Here is an 11005-nt window from a genome sequence, read left to right as displayed (position 1 = left end):
AACCCCCAAATATTAGCTATATTTCCACCCCTCAATTCCATGATTTTCTCTCACAGTACGTCTTTTATGACATTGTATTCATTTGCTAGGCTGCCACAACAAAGTACCACAGACCAGGAGGCCTAAAGGACAGAAATTTATCATCTCACAGTTGTGCAAAGGAGGGAAGGGGGCAGGGCACAACCTCTGAAAGAATGGCATAACCTGAGGACACAACATAAACTGCTTAAAACCAAATGGGTCCAACATGGCAGACAAATAAACTTCCACTAGACTTTGGGCCTCAGTATAGGCCCACTGTAATACATCAGCAAGCTAAATGACACACCCACAGATGCCATGACAGTTTCAAGGCCAACCATAAAGGTCAAAATGTTGGCGGTGGCCCAATTCCTGGACATCCCCATCCCTTCCCCAAAATAGCTGGAAAAATCCTCCCATTCATTAGCCTATGAAATTACTTACCCCAATGCATTGAAACATATATATTATCATATGTGAAACAGAACACCATTCCATGTTCGATGCATGTGACAAGGGCTCAGGGCCGGGGCAATGGGATGATCCAGAAGGATGGGATGGGGAGGGAGGTGGGTGGGGGGGTCCAGGAAGGGGAACACATGTAAACCCATGGCTGATTCATGTCAATGTATGGCAAAAACTATTACAATATTGTAAAGTAATTAGCCCCCAACTAAAATAAATAAATTTATAAAAAAAAAAAAATTTTGAACTATAAAAAAAAAAAAAGAAAGAAAGAAATTACTTACCCCATAAGAACCAACAACCCTGTACACCCTGGTGTCATTCACACTTTTGAGATGGCCTACACTTTGTCTGTAGAGCATGCTTTTCTCTAAATAAATTCACTTCTTGTCTATTACTTTGTCTCCCACTGAATTCATTCTACAATGAGACATCAAGAACCTGAGCTTCATTACGTTCTGAGACCTTATGTGATCTCAGTTAAAAGGCTATGGGTTCAAGTTCCAGTCTGGGTTTTGGCTAGGTACCAGTACCAATCTAAGTTACATGATTTCAGCACCAAGGTGGAAGCAGTGTTCATTCCTTCTGAAACGGAGAGGGGAGCATCTCTTCCAGGCCTCTCTCCTTGGCTTGTAGATGACCATCTTCTCCTTATCTCTTCACAATCTCTTCCCTCTATTTATATCTCAATGTCCAGAGTTGCCTGTTTTATAAGGACACCGCTCATGTCAAATTAGGGCCCACCCTAATGATCTCATTTTAACTTGATTTTCTCTGTGAAGAGCCGGTCTTCCAATAAGGTCACATTCTAAGGTACTAGGGATTAGAATTTCAACATAAGCATTTTGGAGAAGACAATTCAACCCAAAACAGACCATGTAAGTTGTAATTATGTCAGGCAAGTGTAATCTCATCGGTTCTGTCTCGTCACAACAAAGATTTGAAGCGATGGACATTAAAGCCCTCAGCATGTCACAGCTCTTGGACAGACCGTGTTATAGCTCTCGGGTCTCGAACAGACTGTGTTATAGCTCTTAGACAGATCAGTGTTACAGCTCCATGTTACAGCTCAGTTTTAGTTAGAAAATAGCAGGAAAATACATCTGCGAGGCATGAGGGCATGCCAACCCAAAGACATGAAGAGAAGAGGGAGCCCCGGCCCTTTGGCTCCTCTTTTTATATGTTTTTTCCTCCCCGCTGGGCCTGCCCTATGTAAACTGGGCTAGCCAGGAGTGCTGTTTGTTCTACCTGAGGTCCTCACTCCAGTCCTCAGATCCTCCTTTGACCTTCCTTTGTTCTATTTTCGCGGGCTTTTCCCTTCCTTGTCTTTTAGCCACCGCCATTTTGAACTCCTGTTTCCTAGTCTAACTACATAACATACCCATGCATTTAATTCTTTTGTGTCTATAACCCCTACTTTGCTGTAGGTGCTGCCAGGGTAGGATCTAGTCAATTTCAGTTATCTCACTGCACCCAGCACTTAGCTCACTGCCTGTCAGGTATTCAGTTACTACTTGGTGCTTAATTAATATTTGTTGATCAAGTGAATGGCTGTTGGAATGAGCTGCCTCCAGAGGCAGAGGTTGTCTGACCCTGGAGCTGTTGGGACCAAGATTTGGTTGTCATGTGGTGGTGATTCAGCCATCACAGGGCAAGGGGAGACAGAGTAAACTCGAAAATCCTTTTCCATCCTGAAAGTCTATAATTCCCTGGCATTCCTGAAACAAAGCCCTAAGTTCATTTTGTTCTGCTGCAAACAGACTGAACAACCTCCTCTTGTCCTTCAGTTCTGCAGAGTTCTTTCTTTCCATTTAAAATCCTCCTCCCTCAGGGCTGCCTCTCAGGGCTGTGCTGTGTTCTGTTGACAAATTAGAAACCCTATTGAGTTTCCAGCTTGATACTGCCCTGTTGGTCATTTGAAAGAACTACCAGGTAATAATTCCTGTAGTTTTAATAAAGCTGGGTTTACTCAACCCTCTTCTCTCCCCCACCCCCTTGCAATCTCCTTAACACAGCCAGTTGACTCTGAAAGGACACTGCACAGTAACTATAAACCTTCTGGACAGAGACCAATAAAGCATCCAAAGTTTCATTTGGAGAAATGCATAGCAAAACAGCAAAGAGAGCTAAGGTGTGTTGTAGACTTTGTCTCTACTTGCTGCTCAGATGCTGATTTATGGTGGAACTTCAGGGATGAGATTTAACCTCTCTGGTTGCCTCATCTATAAGTTGAAGATAACACTAATGGGGTTTGCATCATAATACAGGGATATCAACACATATGAGGGCTTACAAGCATTATTCTAATGTGAAATGTTTTATTAGAATCTAATGATACAGATTTCTTATCATCACCTGAAAGCCCTGTAAATCCTGGTTCCTGACTCTCCCTTCTCTAGCTAGTTATGTATTAGTTCCTTAAACATACAACTCCTTTCCTGCCCTGGGACCTCTCTCCTCCAGGAATATTTTCCCTCTCGACATCTACCATTTACAGATGCTTCTTTCCCCTTAGTTTTCAGCTGAAACCTTGCTTTCAAAGAAAAACTTTTCTTTTTTTCTCAGTCCTGCCTACAATGGATGCCCCTTCCCCACTCACTCACTATTAAGCTCACTCTCATCACTATCTGATTTCTCTATAGCATTGGCATTGGCCACTGATGCGAAGAGCTAAGCTGACTCATTGGTAAAGACCCCGATGCTGGGAAAGACAAAGCAAAAGGAGAAAACGGAGGCATAAGGTGAGATGGTTAGATATGAATTGGAGAAAACTCTGGGAGATAGTGGAGGACAGAGGAGCCTGGCTTGCTGCAGTCCATGGGACACGACTTAGCAATTGGACATTTCATTCACCCTAGTCACTTGCTTGTCTGTTTCACCAGATCAAAGGACCATGCCTCCCTCACTCATGAACCCCATTACTCAAGTGGTTCAATAAATATTTGTTGAGCACATGAACAGATTCATTTCTAACAGTGGACAACTGAAAACAACACAGGAAGGGTGAGGCTAAGGAACTCCAGGTAGGTGCATGAGTTAGAAAGAACCTAGTCTTCCTTCTGAGTCTCTCCTTTACTCTCACAACACTTGTGACAACAAATGTGTAGCGTTTTCCCCACTAAGCCATTGTCTATGACACCAGCTGGATGACCCTACAATTGAACACGATTCAGACACTGTCTTCCTGAAGATGGCGTCAGATCCCACAAGTTAAGGGCTCAGCCCCATGAGACTACCCCTACTTCAGATGCCAATGGCAAAAAGCAGGTCCCCAGGCTACCCACAACTTCTGTCCAACCTGGCTACAAATCAGAGATTCTCATGACCTCTTTCCCTTTGGATTCAATTATTTGCTAAAGCAGATCTCAGAACTGACGGAAACACTCATTTACCAGCTTATTATGTATAAAGGATATGATAAGTGATACAGATGAACAGCCAGACAAAGAGATACACAGGGAGAGGTCTGTAGGAATTTCTAGCGCAGGAGCTTCTGTTCCCATGGAGGTGGGATGCATCACCCTCAAAGTATGTAGATGCATTCACCCACCTGGAAATTCTCTGAATCCCATACTACTGGAAGTTTGTGAAGGCTGCCTCATGTAGGCATGATCAATTATTAGAGAGGTGGTGAGTGTGGCTGAAAATTCTAAGCTTCTAATCATGGGCTTGGTCTTTCTGGTGACTAGCCCCCATCCATGAGCCATCTAGGAGTCCACTCCGAGTTGCCTCATTAGAGCAAAAGACACTCCTAACACCCTGGAAATGCCAAGGGATTTAGGAATCCTGAGTCAGGTAAGTGAAAGTGTTAGTCTCTCAGTTGTGTCCGATTCTTTGTGACCATATGGACTGTAGTCAGCCAGGCTTCTCTGTCCATGGGATTCTTCAGGCAAGAATACTGGAGTGGGTTGTCATACCTTCCTCCAGGGGATCATCCCAACCCTGGGATCGAACCCAATCAACTATCAGAACAAAAGATACTTCTAGGGCTCTTAGCACTTAGGAAGCTGGAAGGGTTTCAGAAGTTCTGCATCAGGAATGGGGGACAAAGACGAATGTACATATTTTCTATTGTCTCACAATATACTTAATAAAACTCTCTAGAGCCATTTAAAATCATCACTGAGAAGATTATGTAGTGCTGTTTGTTCAGCAATTACAGTTTGCTTTAGATCACAAAACTAGGCACACTGTTGGATGGTGTGCAGACAGGAGGCAAATATTTGCTCACAGGTGTATATGGAATGAACTTCTTTTTCATACATTTCTAGAGTCAGCCAGGCCGTGGTGAAGTGGGGAGAGGGATGTGGCATGACTTTTTGAGCCCCTATAAACTCACCTGTGGAGTTAAGTATCAGGAGTGGAGCTGCACCCCACATACCTGCAAGGAGGTGATGCCCCAGAGAGCAGGGGAAAGTCAAGGTGTGGCTACTGATTAAGAGAGGGAATATCACTTCCCTGGACAAGAATGACACCAACAGTTACTACATCAGTAAAGATCTCTCCTATCCACAACATATCTTTCTCTGTTTTTAAGGCCACTGTACCTTCAAAGCCTCATTCAACCCTCGAAACTCCTCTTGTGAGGTCCTTGGCTATCATACACATATTACAGAATACATTCGGGCATTTGGAGAGCTTAGCCTCCTCATTCTTACCTTAAAAGTAGGGATATCTATGGCACTGGACTGGGAGTCAGCAAACCCAGGTTTAAAACCCGATTATGGACTTCCGTGGTGGTCTTTACTGCAAGCAGAACCAACTTAGAACATCCTGATAGCTTAGCCAAAGGGCTGAGTTATTTTGGGATGGGCATAGAATAATGCCTCTGGGGAAGAAAACCTCACCATGAATTTACTTACCCAGGCCACGTGAGATGGAATCTCATCATCATACTGGAATGGTTACAGTGATATGAAGGCTAAACTACCAAGGCACACGAAGTGCCTGATTATAAAGACCAACAGGATGGTTCAAGTGTTCCCAAGCTTTCCTCCCTTGCAACAGAGATGATAGATGACACTTACATGTATAATACACCTTAATGTCAATCTTCTGGGTCACACACAGTTCCTAGGCACTAACTGGTAAGACTTTCTCACCTGGCCAGGGCAGCACCTTACAACACAGCAAAGCCAGAAGGTGAGCAAGTAAATAACTGAAAGACTTAAATATTTTCATAGTTATTAGCATGGGAAGCAGTTTTGCACAGTAGCTAAGACACAGTCTGTAGTGAAAACACATGGCTTCAAAGATTGGTTCTAACTCTTTCTAACTATGTGACCTTTAACAAGCTGATCTACCTCTCTGAGCCTCCATATTTATAAACTGGGGATAGCAACACCCATCTCATAGAGTTCCAGGAAGGACAAATAAGAGAACACATACAAAGTTCTTTGCAACAGACTTGGCACTTATCATGTACTCAGTGTTAGCTAAGAATGGTAGCAGTAGTGCCACTAAAAACAACTTGAGAAATGCTCCAAAAATGACCACTCCACATGAAACAAGCTGGTTCTAAGTGACCTTGTTCTAAGAGCTTTACCCCCAAAGAGTTGAGAATTGGACAGTTGGTATAATGAAGTTCAGGAAGAAGCTGGATCGTTCCATCAGGAATCTTGCCAATTTCTACTGCGTTCCCTCATTGAGAACTAGAACCCCATGGAGGGAGAAAAGGAGAAACAGTCAGAGAACCCCTAAAGAGATGAGATAATAAATCAGGGGAGAGAACTTGGCATGCCCAACAAAGCAAAACATACCTACAAATCTCTCTGGAAGGTCCCTGAAAGGAGGAAGGGTTTGGCCTTGAAATACAGGTAAGATTTGGGTGGGAGGGGAGGAGAGAGGCAAGACAGAGCCAGACATACAAGAAAAGGACGGACACATGGCCAAAGCAGAGAGTTTGTGCCAGAGAGCTGTGAGCAAGGCCCCCTGCCCTCTTCTCCTTGCCTCTTCCATCCTCCTTTGCCTGTCCCAAAATAACTCAGCCCTTTGGCTAAGCTATCAGGATGTTCTAAGTTGGTTTTGCTTGCAGTGTTTCTCCAGCTAGCTAATTAAACATAGCACATTTAATTGAATCATAGTGAAACCCATAGCTGATGTCTCTACACCCAGAGGGGAAAGGCGGAGTGTGATGGAAACCAACTGTGTTTTACTGGTGCCAGCTAGAATGCTGCCGGTGTTTTCAAAGCTCAGCATAAAAGGCATGATATTTGAGGCAATATCATGTACAGATTAGAGTAATCACCCCAACAAGGGAAGAGAAGATATCCCTTTTATACAACAACAGTTCAGTAAATTTTGTTTAGCTTGCGTAGGATACAGTTAATTACAGTAATTTATCAAAGTGGCATAAGGTGGTATTCACACACACAAAGAGTACTTTCCCACAGTGGAAAATCCTTAGTTTTATAGAAGCTGAAGCTAGTACTAATTGAATTTTCACTTGGGTAGATAAAATCTTTAACAACTCCAGAATAACTAAATGCTCTTTGCTCAGTGATGTGGATCGGGATGATTTACAACACCTTTCACACAATCATGCTAATTTTGCTTTCATATGATTAATTAAAACAATATGTTCATTCTTCCTAAAGTGGAATTAGGGCACCCAAGGAGCTGGCTTCTATAGCCAACTTCCCTACCCAGGAATAGAAGCAGTGTTCACATGGAAGTGTCAACTCCATGGGGCCTTGATGAAGACTTTGTCAAGTCCAACTTCGCTCTTTGGAGGGCAGCAGAGGCGAGTCTGATGGGCAGAGAGAGGCTTCTAGAACTTCAGATCTGAAAAGGACTTTCAAGGCAATCTCATGAAAAGCCATTACTTCACAGATGAGAAAAGCTTGGAGAGACTAACAAGTTGTCCCCAACTTACAAGGCCCCATTTCTGGTAGAACTGATACCAGTATCCATCTACCCTGAGGTTTAAACCAGTCGCCTGGAGAAAGAGCACTGGACTGGGAGTCAGCAAACCCAGGTTTAAGACCCGATTATGGACTTCCGTGGTGGTCTTCACTGCAAGCAGAACCAACTTAGAACATCCTGATAGCTTAGCCAAAGGGCTGAGTTATTTTGGGAAGGGCAAAGGAGGATGGAAGAAGCAAGGAGAAGAGGGCAGTAGTTAAGAATCTGCCTGCCAGTGCAGGGGACACGGGTTCGATAACTGGTCCAGGAAGATCCCATATGCCTTGGAGCAACTAAGCCCATGCTCTGTAACAAGAGAAGCCACTGCAGTGAGAAGCCTGTGCACCACAGCTAGAGAGTAGCCCCTGCTCGCCACAACTAGAGAAAGCTGAGTACAGAAACAAAGACCCAGTGCAGCCAAAAAAATAAATAAATAAAAATTAACAGAAAAAAAAAAAGACCTGATTCTGCTGCTGACTCTCTGTGAGACCTTGCAAGCAGGGGTCTCTCACCTTGCTCCTGAAGGAATTGGGAAAATGATAGCAGTTGCACCATCAATTTCCCAACATAAGAAGCTATGAGATAGATGAAGTTTATTACAGGGGCTCTTCCATTTCTAACCCCCACTTTCTCCTGAATTTCCCAGCCTCTGCTGCTTTATTACCCTCTGATCCTTAGAATTCTCAAAAGAGGCTCTCGCTTGTTTTCCCAACTGGGAAAGCTGAAGGCTGGAGGACTTTAGACCAGGCAGCTACTTAGTGGCAAAATGCTTTGGAACCCACCACCACCTCCCTATGCGGCCTCCTTCCTGTGCCCATTCCCTTAGAACCCTACCCTCTGCCGTGGATGACAGTGGATGGCAACTCTGTTAGGTGACAATCCTAAACCCTGAGGGAGCCCCACTCATCCTGAAGCTTTGGTTCACCTCGCAAGAGACTCTTTTTAATCAGGACCCCTGGTGTTAGACTCCAGTTCTTAAGCAGTGAAAGACAGAAAAGACATCCAGCACCTTCACTTTACAGATGGGAAAACTGAGGCTCAGAGGAAAAGAAAGTGCCATTTACTAAGCACCTCTGATATATCGGACATCACTCCAGGGGCTTTCTCGAGTGATCACATTTCATTCAAGGGCAGAAAGAATGTATGGCTTATCCAAGGGCATCTGGCTGCTAAGCAGTTAATCAAGACTCACTCAGGACTGCTCTGTTTTCCATGCAAACAGTCTCCAAAACTTTCTCCCTACCATTTATGGAGCATTTTATGTGTTGAGTGTGAACTGTTTTATATGTACTAACCCGTTTTATACTTCAAATGAACCTCTACAGGCAGCACTACTATTCCTCCTGCTTTAGAGATGAGGAAAGGGAAGCAGAAAGGTGAAGTCACCTGGCTAAACTCACACAGCCAACAAAGCCAAAGACAGATGTGAATTCAGTCAGTGTGTCTCCAGAGCCCAAACTCTGAACCTCTGCACTCAACGGCCACCTCTAACGCACTGCCTCTTCTTAGATTTCTGTTAGGGCTGCAAGGCCTCTAGTGTTTGCACCACTGCTCTCTATGCAAGCGTAAAATAAAATCAATTAGGAGGTGCCAAGTACAGGCGTCACACGCCTTCAAACTGATAGCACAAAGACTTCAAATGGTCCTTCAAGAGTTCTTGCTTCCCCCAAGGGGTCACTGGTTCTGGCTCCATGGGTGCCATTAGCATAATGACAACCCTGCCAGCAGCCTCAGCCCCCGGGGCTGCCTGGGTCTGAGTGAGTGGCTGCCTCCCAAGGCCTGCCTTCAGCTTCATGCTCCACTGGAGAGTGCAGACAGCCACGTTCATCCACCCGGCAGCCTGGAAAGCCACTCAGCAGCTTCGTGACCCCACCCTGAGGCCAGTCCACCAGGAAGACCCGTGGGTTTCTCCAAGTTGGCCTGTCATTCAAAAGGATGGAAAGCAAAAAAATAAAAAACATGGATCACATGGGATAGTACAGCAGGAAAAATGGGGGTTTTATCCAGATGAAAACAATTCATTCAGTGCTCACTTCAGCAGCACATATACTAAAATTGGAAGGATACAGAGAGATGAGCACGGCCCCTGTGTAAGGATGACATGCAAATTTATAAAGTGGTTCATATCTTTAAAAACCTACTATATAGCACAGGAAACTCTACTCAATATTCTGTGATAAACTATATGAGAAAAGAATCTAAAAAAGAATGAATATATGTACATGTATTATATAATAAAATCACTCTGCTATACACCTGAAGCCAACACAACATTGTAAATCAAGTACACTCCAATAAAAAAATTTTTTAATTCATTCTTTCAAGGTTCTTATTATCACAATTTCTCACTTTCCCAAACTCAATACCTCTAAGCAAAGGTTCTACAATTACTGTTGTTGCTACTCGTTCCCTAAGTCGTGTCCAACTCTTTGTGACCCCATTGACTGCAGCACACCAGGCTTCTCTGTCCTCCACTATCTCCTGGAGTTTGCTCAAATTCATGTACATTGAGTAAGTGATGCTATCTCACCATCTTGTCCCTCTGCCTCCCCTTTCTCCTTTTGCCTTCAACATTTCCCAGCATCAGGGTCTTTTCCAATGAGTTGGCTCAGTTCTTTGCATCAGGTGGCCAACATCAATGCTATTGAGAAACAGGTAAGATTGAGAGTGAGCTTAGTACTGCGTGAGTGGAGAAGGGACATCCATGTAGGCAGGATGTATTGGCTGGAGCATCTGGAGGCACATAGGTGGTGCCAGCCCCAGACTATCCAGGATCCCAGAGCTCAAACAGCATTAGAGTTCGTCCTTGTTCAACACTGGATTTCATCTTGGCTTCAGTCTATGAGCTATCCTCCTAATCTCCACGGGGACATTGTTTCTGGGATCAGTTCCTACAGCCTATGACACATGGGACAAGATGGTCAACTCTTCTACCTCCATCTTCAATTCAAAAAATTCCAAGGAAGTTTCACGCCTTTTCCGGTGGTCAGGGAAGTAGGGTCTATTGTTGGCTATCCCATGAGAACCACGTAGGATCTTACAAAAAACAAAAGGATGCATTGTGGTAGAACACCCCATATGGGTGTGTTCATATGGGAACCAGTGTGTTATGACAAAATCCCTTTAAAGAGTGTACATTACCTGTCTACCTAGGTAGAGCAATAATATTCAATATACACACATGTCATTCAAGAAGCAACAGAAATGAGCCATAAGTTGTGTATGCTTTGCAGAAATTAAATTTTTATTTTCTTCTATCCTCCCCAGTGCCCAGAACAGATTAGTCACTCTAAGAAGGATTTGTGAAGTGACTAATAGCTTAGCTCTGCGGTCAAATTATGTCACTGTATTACTTAGGATTATGCTTCAGTGTCCCTGATAGTTCAGTTGGTAAAGAATCCACCTGCAATGCAGGACACCCCAGTTCAATTCCTGGGTCAGGAAAATCCGCTGGAGAAGGGATACATTACCCACTCCAGTATTCTTGGGCTTCCCTTGTGGCTCCGTTGGTAAGGAATCCACCTGCAATGCAGGAGACCTGGGTTCAATCCCTGAGTTGGGAAGATTCCCTGGAGAGGAGAAAGACTACCCACTCCAGTATTCTGGCCTGGAGAAG

General features: G+C 44.0%; 1 non-coding gene across 1 annotated transcript; it reads left to right on the top strand.

The window, feature by feature from the left end:
* Positions 1-9414: 9414 nt before the first annotated feature.
* On the top strand, positions 9415-9520 carry LOC145511774 (U6 spliceosomal RNA). The gene has a single exon (XR_014058155.1). It is a non-coding gene; the product is annotated as a U6 spliceosomal RNA (small nuclear RNA).
* The last annotated feature ends 1485 nt before the right edge of the window (positions 9521-11005 follow it).

The sequence above is a fragment of the Giraffa tippelskirchi genome, chromosome 6 (genome assembly GCF_054371585.1).
Source record: "Giraffa tippelskirchi isolate mGirTip1 chromosome 6, T2T-mGirTip1v1.2.pri, whole genome shotgun sequence".
NCBI lineage: Eukaryota > Metazoa > Chordata > Mammalia > Artiodactyla > Giraffidae > Giraffa > Giraffa tippelskirchi.
The sequence above is the reverse complement of the archived record's forward strand: the minus strand, read 5'-3'. Positions and strand labels throughout refer to the sequence as shown.